The sequence below is a fragment of the Anas acuta genome, chromosome 4 (genome assembly GCF_963932015.1).
Source record: "Anas acuta chromosome 4, bAnaAcu1.1, whole genome shotgun sequence".
In the NCBI taxonomy this organism is placed as follows: domain Eukaryota; kingdom Metazoa; phylum Chordata; class Aves; order Anseriformes; family Anatidae; genus Anas; species Anas acuta.
In genome coordinates, this window is record NC_088982.1 from 18,788,611 (window position 1) to 18,800,644 (window position 12,034).

General features: G+C 43.8%; 2 long non-coding RNA genes across 3 annotated transcripts; one reads left to right on the forward strand and one right to left on the reverse strand.

The window, feature by feature from the left end:
• Positions 1–15: 15 nt before the first annotated feature.
• Positions 16–899, forward strand: LOC137855657 (uncharacterized). Its single transcript, XR_011095874.1, has 3 exons — positions 16–138; positions 355–457; positions 767–899. It is a non-coding gene; the product is annotated as an uncharacterized lncRNA (long non-coding RNA).
• A 2,939-nt stretch (positions 900–3,838) lies between these two features.
• Positions 3,839–7,271, reverse strand: LOC137855656 (uncharacterized). Of its 2 annotated transcripts, XR_011095873.1 has the most exons (3): positions 6,311–7,271; positions 6,131–6,210; positions 3,839–5,683 (listed from the first exon to the last, which is right to left on the reverse strand). It is a non-coding gene; the product is annotated as an uncharacterized lncRNA (long non-coding RNA). The 2 variants fall into 2 exon arrangements; XR_011095872.1 differs by lacking the exon at positions 6,311–7,271 and having other exon boundaries at positions 6,131–6,297.
• Positions 7,272–12,034: the final 4,763 nt, after the last annotated feature.

Consider the following 12,034-nt stretch of genomic DNA (forward strand, 5'->3'; position numbering starts at 1 on the left):
AACTCTCTTCTTCAGATGTGCAAGATCACCTTCAGGCTCTGTGTTCCGTTTATGGGGCTGAGGCGGCCACGGGAGATCATCTCTCTCTGCAAGAGGCTGGGTGCACAAGAGCTGCAGGATGCGCTCTGCACTTACCTGGTAAGTAAGCTGTGCTCCAGCGAGACGTCAGGGCCCTGCCCGGGCTCCCTCAGGGGAGTGCGCGGTGCTGCATGTGTGGCTGGCCGGGACTGGGCCATGGCCATCCCTCCTGGCCACCCACTGCCTCTCCCCTTCCCCCTGTCCCAGCTGGCTGAGGGGCAACAGAAGGCATCTTTTTGGACCCCCGTGAACTTGTGCCTTCCTGTCTTGCCCTAGGCCAGATACGCCCCCCCAAAGTTGGAGAGGCTCCGTACCATAGCCAGGAGAGGCTGCCTAGAGAACGGGCAGAGGCTGCACCCATCGACCTTCGAAATCCTTGGTGAGAGCCCGCACTGGAACTTCCCGCTCCCTTTCCTGACCAGAGAGCTGTAGGGGCCTCTGCTTTCTCTTTCGTCTTTCCTCCGGGCCCTGCCTTTGCAGAACAGGGCAGACACCGTGCTGTGTCCCATGGGCTGAAGATGGGGTAGACAGGGACGCAGGGCTTTTCCTTGCAACCTGCCTCCGAGTTCCTTCAAAAGCTTGAGCAACCATCAAGGAGTGATCTGGAGAATCTGGAGAGCAGCTCCAGGGTGGCAGGGGGCACAGCTGCCTGGGCTGGCTGCTCACAGCTCTGTCTGTCTTGTTGCAGCTTTCCAGGGCCTGAGCAGCACTGAGGACACCCGAGCGTGGAGAAGGCAGACAAGGCCCTCTGTGTCTGTGGCACCCTGTGGACAATAAAACTCTGTACATGTACGTGGTCTCACCGCTCGCTGTGTCCTTGGGGAAATCCAACTCAACGTGGCCTCCCCTCTGCGGACAAAGGGTCTTTTTCGTAGGGCCAGGGGGGCACGTTGGGGCCTGTGGGGAAAAGCCTGGCAGGATGCACAAATGGGTTCTGCAGGAGCTGGTGGACCTAACCGTGAGGCCTCCCAGGGTTATCCAGCAAACGTCACCGCGATCAGGAGAGGCTGCTGGCAAACGGGAGAAAGCAAATGTCGCCCCTCCAAATTTGTTTATTCCCTGAAAAAGAAACTACTTGCCACTCCTGTTCCCAACGTGTCCATTTCGTGAGAAGCGCAGAGAACGTATACTACTAGTACTACCTGAACCTTATGTCTACGTATACTACTACCTGGATCTTACCTTTTTCCCCCAGGTTTCACTAAAGCGCCCTTTGCACCCTTTGCACCTTCCAGGAACTCATCTTGGGCATCTTTGGAAAACTGCTCTCCAAAGCAGTTCTCAACATGCGCTTCTGGGATGGTTTTACTCGGGTGGGCAGCTGAGCTCCACCACAACCGCTCTCTCACTCCCCCTCCTCCAAGAGGAACAGGGAGAAAAGAGGATGCAAAGGGCTTGAGGGTTGAGATAAGGACGGGGAGATTGCTCAACAATTATCGTGACAGGCCAAACAGAGTAGGGAGACAGTGAAAATGCTGGAGACTGTGAGGAGAAGGTGTGATGTTGTCATTGAGACAGGGCTGGGCCACAGGGCCCTGACATCTCGCTGGAGCACAGCTTACTTACCAGGTAACTGCAGAGCGCATCCTGCATCTGGGGACTGGTGTACAGCCACTGCAGGAGAAACACTCTCTGTGGGATTGTACAGAGCAGGAATCTCACCCACTCCTATCAAAGCAAACGTCAACCTGTAGGTAGGCCATTCACAAGCCTAAAATGACTGCTGCTTCCATCTTTACCTCATGGAAGAGGATGGAGTTTGGAAAAATGAAGAAACAAGTAAGTAGGAGTAAATCAGAAAAAGGAATAAGAAAACCTGGGAATGAAAATGGGGAAATAGAAAAGAAAGCATAATGAAAGAATGATAAGGAAGAACAATTTTTCTATCAAGGAGGAAAAGAAAAAGGGAAAAAAGAGACAAGAGAAATATTAAAGAAGACAAAGTGGATCAGGGAAAGACGAATGTCAGGTCACTGGGTTTTCTGTAGCTTCATGTGTGTCATGTTATGCAAATAAACTGTTTTGCATATATGAGAATAACTACAAACATCAGATAAAAAAATAATCTAATACTTCTAATTGAAACTAATTTAATACCACTTTTGAATGAAATCTTGTGTTTATTTAAAAGAAAAGCTTCCCACAGATATAGCTATGACTGTATGACCTCACCTGTGTCTGAGACGGATGTATCCCTTGGGGATAGCTTGTACAGTCTCCAATGCTTATGTACTCTTCAGCCCCCTTGATGAGCCTAAAAATTAGTTCATATTATAATAATTACATGATTTAGGAGCAGAAGGCTTTCAAATACAGGGTTCCATGAATGGGTCTGACGGCTTGTGTACACACCTACCTCACATGCAGCCCCTCGACCTAGCTGTCTAGGTTTGTTTCCAAACACTCATAATTTAACCTATGAGTAAAGACTGTCTTAACACCCTTTTTGAGTTCTCACATTGAAGGCCTTTGCATGTTTCACTGTTAACTTTATATTTCTTGAAACATACTGTTTTCCCCATAATTTTAGCATTACTACCATGGAGATTTGATGCACAGAACTATTTATAAAATAGTTAATGAATATTGAATAATTTTCTATCTAAATAATTTAAAAAACAAAGCAGCAGAACTCAAGGTCTGTCTTTGGAATACCTCAAAGAGATTTCTAAGGACAAAAGTAAGCATGGTTATACTTACTCACAGTTTACTAGTAGATTTAAAAGTGTTTCATGCTATACAAGTATGGCATCTAGTTTCTTTCTAATAGAACTCCCCTCCCCGCAAAAAATAATGCCTTCTCTTTCCTCATCATTATTAAGAATTTTGTCTACTTACAAACTTAGAGCGTTGCTGGGATTTCGGTCATTCTTACTATACTTTATAAAATTATTGTCTACTGTCATGGATTTTTTCCTTGTCTTTTGTTTCTATTATCATTTTTTCTGTGCTTGTCACATTCATTCTATTTGTATTACTATCTATATCACCACTTCCCATTTGTATGACTCCAAATACAATTCATTATTCATATGAATAATATATATTATTTCTAATTGCTAATTTTATTTTATCATCGAAATAGGATGACATTTAGCCAAATATTTTCTTGATTGTGAAACTCATTTTTTTGGTCCGTGACTGAAATATATGCCTGAATTTAGAAGGCCAGGAGTAAATTTTAAAGAAAACCTCACTCACATCAACAAAAAAAATTACCCATATTTTATCCAAGACTAAGTAAAAGACAAATATAGCTGCCTGTTTTGTACAACATATCCACATTTTGTTGCATCAGAATGCTACAGTCAGGGAAATAAATTTGTAGGTGAAAATATTTAATTGCATGTTAAATACAGTTTCTACTATTCTCAGTGAAAAATATGAAACCAAGTATTAAGAATCATTAGTGGTGTAGGATAATTAAAGTCTATACGTAACTGAGGATTTCTTATCTGCAAGTTTACTGTAGAGAGCTCCTTGGATTTCTAAAACAAATCATTGGGGACTGGACAAATGATATTTACACTCTTTTAATTACCCACTGAGATTAGTGTTTGTGGTCTATGTAAGTAGGTCACAAACACAGCAATGGAAATTAATCGTGCTATGGAACGGCAACGATTCATATGTTTTCTAGTCATAATTCTGGTAGTGTTTTCAAGATAAGCCTCCTTAAATAATTTATTTTTAAGAAGATCTATTAACAACATTAAAAGGATGCTTAAAAAACAGAACAAAACACCACTCTCAGTGGAAGTCATTTCTCTCTGCATTTATCAATTTTTACTTTGCTGTACAATTGCTACCATTCTAAGAGATACAGAGTCAGCACTCCATCATATATGCTCTCTGCGAAGAATGCATGCCCTTAGCTGATTTTTTTTCTTCATTTTCAAGCAGAACGAATGGGACGTATGTCACTAGGAAAGTGTTCCGACCCTATTTTTTATGTCAGCTGTTACGCCAAGTTCAATAGAAATGTGCTGGACACGGGCACACATGTGTAATTCTTCTTTACCATGCTCCAAACTTCGTTACTTTGCAATGTGCTTGCTCTCAGACAGTTCTTGCAACAGTGCTGGCACAACACAATGCTCTGCAAATGTCAGCAAAGAGCCCTGCCACATGCTGCAGCTTCTGGCAGCCCCCCACCCACCCCTGTTAGGCTCAAAATCACACGATTTTAAGGAATTACCAACTGGCATGGGGTTTTTCTTTCATTATGCCCATTCGTTTTAGTTATTACATTAGTTCCATTTCCACAGTCATAGTTACACTAGTATATCAGCATTTCCCACTTCAGTTGTTTGCAGTGCATTAAAAATTATTCATAAATATTGTTTCATGATCAAATTTGGCATAACTTGCTTTACAGGTCAAGCAAACACATTTTTCTTCCACAGACTAAAAGCAAAATCTGTTTGATCATATTCAAGCCGTTCCATTAGTTGAAAAACATTTAGGCTTATTAATTTGGAGACAACGTGCCAAGTTCTGCTGTTATTTATACCACTGTTAATCCAGAGTAACCCAACTGTATTCAGTAGATTAGTTTGAAGTTATATATGTTTCTACTTTAAAAAAAAAAAAAAAAAAAGTCAAAAATTGGCCCCTTTAAGCTTTAAAAAAAAAGGGCAGGGGGAGAAAAGGGTGGGAAAGGAGAGGAAAGACACACTCATTAGAAAAACTTGCCTGCTCTTTTCGTGGTCAAAACAAGTTGGTGTATGATGCTTTGTTGCTGTGGTACTTGCCCCAGGAAGGACAGCAATTGTAAATGCAATTCCCAGTGATACTTCTGCGTTTCCAGTTCAGCTATGAATTTATTTCATTTAAATTATTGAGTAGCAAGAGGAAACTGGTGTCTCAAGGAGTAAGGCTGCCTCTCCTGAGTAAACTAACCTATTTCACATATGGAAGCAGTGATTAACACATGAAGGCAGTTTCTGCACTACGTTCAGACACAAGCCATCTAGATCACAAGAAAACCTCGAAGGTAAGTTTAAGTATTCTGAAACCTGGTAACCTCTATCTGGCGCTAAAGGCATTTTACAAGATCAAGACCTGCCATCAGGGTGTCTTCTCAGCCACATCTCCTGCTCAAGAATGCCATACCTTAACTTCTGCAATGACGTTTTAGAATACTTTGATCCAGGTCATGTATCTGGGGATCAAACACATCATGGAATAACTCCTCGGTAGGTTTTCAAGGTTGTGAATACTGAAGAGCCATTCCCAGGGAGGTCTCAGGCCACTGCACATTACTTAGAGGATTTCAGGATTCCACAGCTGTACAAATCCTTTAATTAAAATTCCTCTGTGCACATTTAAAGGTAGGCTATGGTGTTCTTGATGTAGATGTGTTGGTTAACTGTTCCTTCCCTCTCCTGCTCAAAACCCCATCAGCTTTGACAGGTGATAGTAGCCACCTCTGCTTCTGAGCTGCATTTTTTGGCACCTTCCTGAGTGTCTGCATAGTCATATATCTCTTTGACAAGGATATTCCTGCTGCCTTCTGTTTGATGGCCGTGCCACTGACGGATTCCTTCTCCAAAATCCAGCAAGAAAACCCTTCCAACCCAAATGAAGATCAATGGCACCGCACCTGAAGTTTTGATAAATACTTTTGATCGACCAATAATGACTAATTGCTTCGGGAGAGCACAGTAACTCTGATGACACTCATTTATCAGACAAGGGAGAAGAGAAACTTGGACCTTTATAGCAAAGTCAGCCATCTCACTTTAGCACCTATATTTTATTTTATACAGAGTAGGTCAGCAAAGAGAGCCCCTCCTACCCTGTTCACATTAATAGGTAAGCCTCTCTGAAGGCTGAGTGAGTAGCATGGATCTCAAAATGCATTTCATGTTCATGCCCATGGGAGAATGATCCTGCTTGGAGGCATACAGAGCTGGTAGCTGCACTTCTCTCAAAACTGAAATGGCTGTGGCTCAGATATGGGCCCTCCTACCATTGTCCCTAACTCAGGGGAACCTTCCCAAAGTCAGGCACAGCTCTCCCTACCTTCTGCTGGAGATGTAGGACCTACCTGCTGCTCCGGCTGGTTCTGCCAGGGAGCACAGGACACCCCGCAGCTGCAGTATCCAGGCTGACCTGAGGGTGGAAGTCCTGCAGAAGGAAAAGGGAGGCACAGAGGCAAGTTTCTGAGACGATGAAAACCCAAGAACATTGCCAAGGCCCAAATGTGGTGTTGCTCTGGAGGAACTACCTTGCTGTCCTCTTCCTGAGGCACATGGCAGTTGTGCTTCTGTCCTCTCCCCAGGTGTTAGTGAACCAAAGGCAGTAAATGGGCACAGCTGCTCTCTGTGGGCTGGGGAAAATACCAGGTACAACCCTTCCCTCCCTCAGATGTGTGCTCCACCTTGCCATATGTTAAAGCAATGCTGAGCCTGTGAAATTCTGCGCTGATTGACTGCTTTTGTTATTTCAAGATCTTTTGACGTGACAAGGACATCACATCAGGACTTTCTGTGCTGGCTTCTATAGGCTTCATCTCAACTGACAGTGAATTAAACCTCAGTGTTTTCCTCAGATGGTCAGAGGGGTGATAATCTTTCAGTTACCACAGAAAAACTGTTCAGGACTGGAGGATCAGAGCACTTGGATGCAAGAGGGAATGAGCGATTGTCTCTGCGGTCAGCTCACTGTTAAATTTACCGCTGTCTGTTTACACATCTCCATGTAGCTCCAGAGAGGAAGCCACTTAGCTGACACCTGCCAGATTTCATGCTGTGCACAGGCTTGAGTAAAACGCTCTCAATTTCAGGGTGGTGGCCACAGTGGTCGGCAGCCTCTGAGACAAACCTGCTTGGCATCCAAGGGAGAAAAGGCTGCACTGGACCTCTCCCTTTGTGTAGGAACACCATGTCTGAGCTGGCAGGCCGCAGCAGCCGATGCTCCATCTCCATCTGAGCAGTCTCGGGGGGGGTTGGACTGCTGCCTGCACTTAGGGAGCCCGAGTCAGACTTCAGGTGCCATGGGTTGTTGTCACTTCGGAGGTCAAATGCCTGTAAGAGCAGCATCTACAGCAGGGATGCTTTAAAGGCGTACACATACATCACCTGCAATGCTGCCTTTTACATTGTGGTAATATATTTGCCACTTGTACTTTAAGCAGTAGATGATATGAACCTAACTCGTCCCAAGAGAGTTCTCGAAGCCAGCTCTATATACATAGATATATAGCTCTCCTGTCAGCGTTAACACAAAAGAGCATACTGATGAGTACGTTCAGATCCCAACACCTGGGTTTTACTTCCTAAGGTTGCTGGTTATTATTCTGGCAAATCATCCTGACATTAAGAACACCGCTCCTCAAAGAGCAACTACAAAAGCCCCAGCCTGATCCTTGTTAACACACTGCTGATGTTATACGAAATACAGGGAGGAAAGCAAAACAAATGCATGCATGAACATTCCTGTAATAATTCCTATCTAAATGATAAATAATTAGATAATATTGACTCCCATGGGTTCTTGGTGAGGCACCTGGCCTCACCCGCTGGCTCAGAGCAGCTGTGGTGGTGAGAGGCTGGTGCCTTCCTTGCAACCCCTGTGCTCTGCAGAGAGAGATGCTAAACACCTGGTTCTTTCTTGGTTTGGTCAACACCGTTATTCTTAATAAAGCAGACAGAAAGGGTGACAAAGCCACTTAAAGGACTGAGTGAGGACATAGTCTGTTCCCTTTGCTTGTCTATGCCAGTTTTACCATGGAAATCACCACCTTTTATGTACCTATGGTTAAAGCAAACTGAAGTGATTAGTTCAGGATGTAGGGTCTAGACCACCAAGGTCCTTGAATATAAACAAATGCCATTTGTTTATGACAGATGAAAAGACAATGAAAACTATCATCCCTGCTGGATCTTTTCATTACCCTTCTCTTCTCCACGCTCCTGCCTCATAAGCCTGCTGCACATGCATAAATGTGCCAGTATTTGTGGATAATTATTGTCATAAACTTGTGCAATGTGAATTGCCACTACAAAAAGCAGGTTTTACACTGCTCAGTGATGGCCTTTTCCTTGCAGTACAACACATCAGGACTGTGCTAGAGGACCAAAGCAGATGTATTTGTTTACACATCTTTGCAGTGGATATGTTAGGAATGTGCACTGGCTTCACTCGCTGCAGTATCTGGAAGAAGATAGGCACATCTTCTCTTCCCCAACACCACTAAACAAGAAACAAACTATACATCAAGGGCAGTCAGTGGATGCTCTTTAGGCAGATTAGAAAAGTAGTTAATAGTTGGCAGCTGTTTTCCTGGTTTTGTGACGACTTTTCCTAACATTATGCCTCCTATTCAGAGTTTAAATATGAAAGAGGAAAAAAGAGGAAAGAGGTCTTGGAGGAGAGTGCCTGTTATCATGTTCCTCTGATAAATATTTAAACACCCACCTATCAAGTTACAACTCAGTATTTCTTACTGCAATAGGTTTCTGGCAATGCACTTTAAATTACCCATTTTGTAGCTGTCTTCACAAACAAAGCAATTCTGGCCAATGACAGCAATAATTCAAAACAAATACGTATTTGTTTCCAGTGCAAAGTAACAAATCCGTGCCATCCTTAGGCCATGGACTTACAATTTCTGGAATTGTTCTCCCAGATTTTTCATTTAGCTGAAAAAAAAAAAAAAAAAAAAAAGATTTTTACTCTGCTTAGGTACATTTATTCCTACATAGCACAGTTTTTAGCTATGGTCTGGGAAGAAAAAAGCCATGTAGCCTTTGTGTGGCTCAGTTTCCCATTCTGCAAAGTGCGAATTGCAAAACTGAACTGTGCTCGAAAGATAAATTATAAGCTTAAGTAATTCATGCAGAGTAATCCATCAATATCAACGTGAAAAAGGGAAACTGGGTGCCAGCGCTACATGCTCCACATTGTTATTAAAATTAGATTTCTATTCTCTTATTAATTGTTGTGCTTACTCAGATAACACCTGTGGTAGAAGAACACCTCTGTCCCACTGCTCAGTATATAAATGCTTTACAAAAAGCTGTTCCAAGCCCTTCCAGAGCTGTTGCTGATGGTCATTTGGTGCAAGGAGCAGTGTGGTGCTCGTGGTGCTCCTTGGTCTCTGCCACCAGCTCCCACCAGCCTTTCCCAATAAATTCCTTTCTTCTTTCCCACTCCTCTACCTTTACTGTAGCTCTCCATATATTTTACTGTTGCTGTAGTTTTTCCAGAGACCAGTTGTTAAGCTTCCTGTGACACTGTTCTTACAATGCCTGCTCATCCACTTATCAAGAGAACATGCAAGACCGCAGCTGAGAAGTCAATGTGAAGGATGCAAACATTTGTTTTGAATAAGACCCTGTGCAGGTACAGTGTGAGGCGGCTAAGGCAAAAGTAAATTCCCTCTATTCTTTATTCTGATATGGAAAAGTTTAGAGAACGAGAGTGATACACAGGAGAGAGCTATGATAAATTATCTTTAAGTTTGCACTCTCGCTCTGCATGCTGCATAGCCCTCAGGAGCATAAGTTAATGTTCCAGTAAGATGAAAAAGAGATAGAGTTTTGGGAGCTGGTGCCACCTATATACACACTGAATATCAATGTCATTTATTTCACCTGACATGCTTACACAAATATGTTAAACTTCAAGAAAATTAGCTTTTCATCTTACTCTAGAAAGCTGAATTTGAGCTTTGGAGAGAAACCACAGAGCAATTCTTTATTTGTTAGAAAGCTAGCTGCTTTCTAAAATAAGGTGCTTCTGAGAATAGATGCATTGATCAAAGTTGTTTTGATCAGAGGGGCCAAGGGCTTTGGTTTTGGCATGGCTTTTCAGTTTGTATTTGTTCTTTTGTTTTTTCTCAGCTTGTTTTCCTGACTTCTTTCCCCTCCCATATAGGTTTTTTCATTTGCTTTTGTTTTTTCCTGATGAGGAATCTCGTCAGGACCTGGACCCTGTGCACCAGGCCCAGCCCATGGCAGCGGTGCCAGTGCTAACCTTTGGCCAGGGCAGCTGCTGAACGTGGCACTGAGGATGTGCAGCGTGGGGCTTTGGGCTCAGTCTTGGATCACAGCTTCAGGTGGAAGCAGGATCTGGTCCCTAGCTCTTTCAGAACCAGAATTTTGTCTCCACTCTGAACGCAGCCCACAAAAGCCAGCAAATGCAAGCTGCCTTGCATTCCTCACAAGCCCTGATCGTCTCCACAGCCTTATTCTCAGTCCCCCAGCCACCCAGTCCCCATCCAGTTGGCATTTTTCAATCCGAGCACTCGTGTTCTCAGAAGCAGGTGAGGTGCAAGATTAAACAATCATTTTACAACCACCTTTCAAATACCTGCCAGAGATTTCTTCAATTAAGTTAATCCTCCTCTCTCCCTCTCTCACACAAACACTTTGAAAGTAAATTCTGTAATTAGTCGCCCAAATCCTCTAATCCCACCTGTCGTGCTTCCAATGCTGGCAGATGGTTCGGTGGGGACAGCGTGTGCCTGCAGCCCCGCTCCCACAGCCCTCGGCAGCCCTGGCTCTCCCTGGCAGGGCTGTGAGGCCGGCCACGGGCAGCAGGATGAACCCAAATCCTTGTGATGCTGGGGCTGCTGCAGTTTGCAACAAGGGGCGATGCTTGTAGAGGTACAGCTTGTCCTGGAGGGCTGCCACCTGGTTCCGCAGCCTCCAGAGAGAGAGGAACTCTGCTTTGGAAAAGCGTGTGGCTTGGTCCCCAGGTCCCAGTTTTGTCCAAATCTCCCCTTGCTCGGTAACAGAAATAGGGCCAAAACCCATTGGTGGTGAAAGCTGCTGCGTGGATGTGGTTTGACACAGCCCACATCACAGTATCAGGACGTGTAACTGCCCGGAAAATCAAAGCAGACCTTCCCTGGGCATGACGGAGGGGAGCTGATCAGATGGCTGTCTTCAGATGTGAAACAGTTAATACTAAGTGTTCATAATTAGACTTCCTATTAGCTCTCAATTAAGGTGAACGGGGGAACGTTCACACCTCTCTCAGTGCTATTATTTCAGCCTTGCTGGCTGGCAGACTCAACAAGACAGCAATGCATCCTTGTCAGAGGGACCAGCTGTCCCTGCTTAGGTGAAAGAGTCCCTTTTTTGTCATTCTGTCCCATTAAAATAATTCATCAACTCCAGTGCATTTTAGTAGGGGCTAATGGTGCGACCCTGTTTTCCCTTCAAATGTCCCTACTAATTACTTCTATATATTGCTGTCTTTGTTAGACTGTAAAATATTTTACAAATTTCCTTTTTCCTGAAACAAACAAACAAAAAAAAAATCCACAGTGAACATCACCATTTCTAACACAAACCTTTCCTGGAGGTGGTAAGTCGCCGCTGGATTATTTTGTCTCTCCAAACACATTGCAACTAATTGCTTTTTGGGCAGATGTCTGTCACCACCCTCTGCTGGACAGAGTCCAGACAATCTAATCCTATATCACGGACTGTGCTGTGAGCAGCCTGCCTCCATGTTTTAGGATCACAGGTAAAGAAGCAAATAGGAAGGTTAGGAATCAGAAACTGCAAAGAAAGGTTCAGTACCTTATATTGAAAATATAGCACAGCACAGAATAGAATAGATTAGTTCAGTTTTAAGGGACCTACAGAGATCAACTGCCCAACCAGAAGGTAAAGCATATTAACTAGGGCATTATCCAAATGCCTCTTGAATGCTGGCAGGCACGGGGCATGAGCCGCCTCTCTAGGAAGCTTGTTCCAGGGTTTGGCCACCCTCATGGTAAAGAAACGTTTTCTAATGTCCAGCCTGACCCTCCCCTGGCACAGCTTTGTGCCTAAATATATCTTAAGGTGTAGAACAAAGTAATAGAGGTAATTTGTGGAAAGGTACACCATGCTAGCAAATCAGACTGGATGAAGGATTTTCAGATTTTCAGATCATTGAACTTGATTTTAGAAGACAGCAAGCTAAATTTGAAGGGACAACTTCTTTTCTGTGT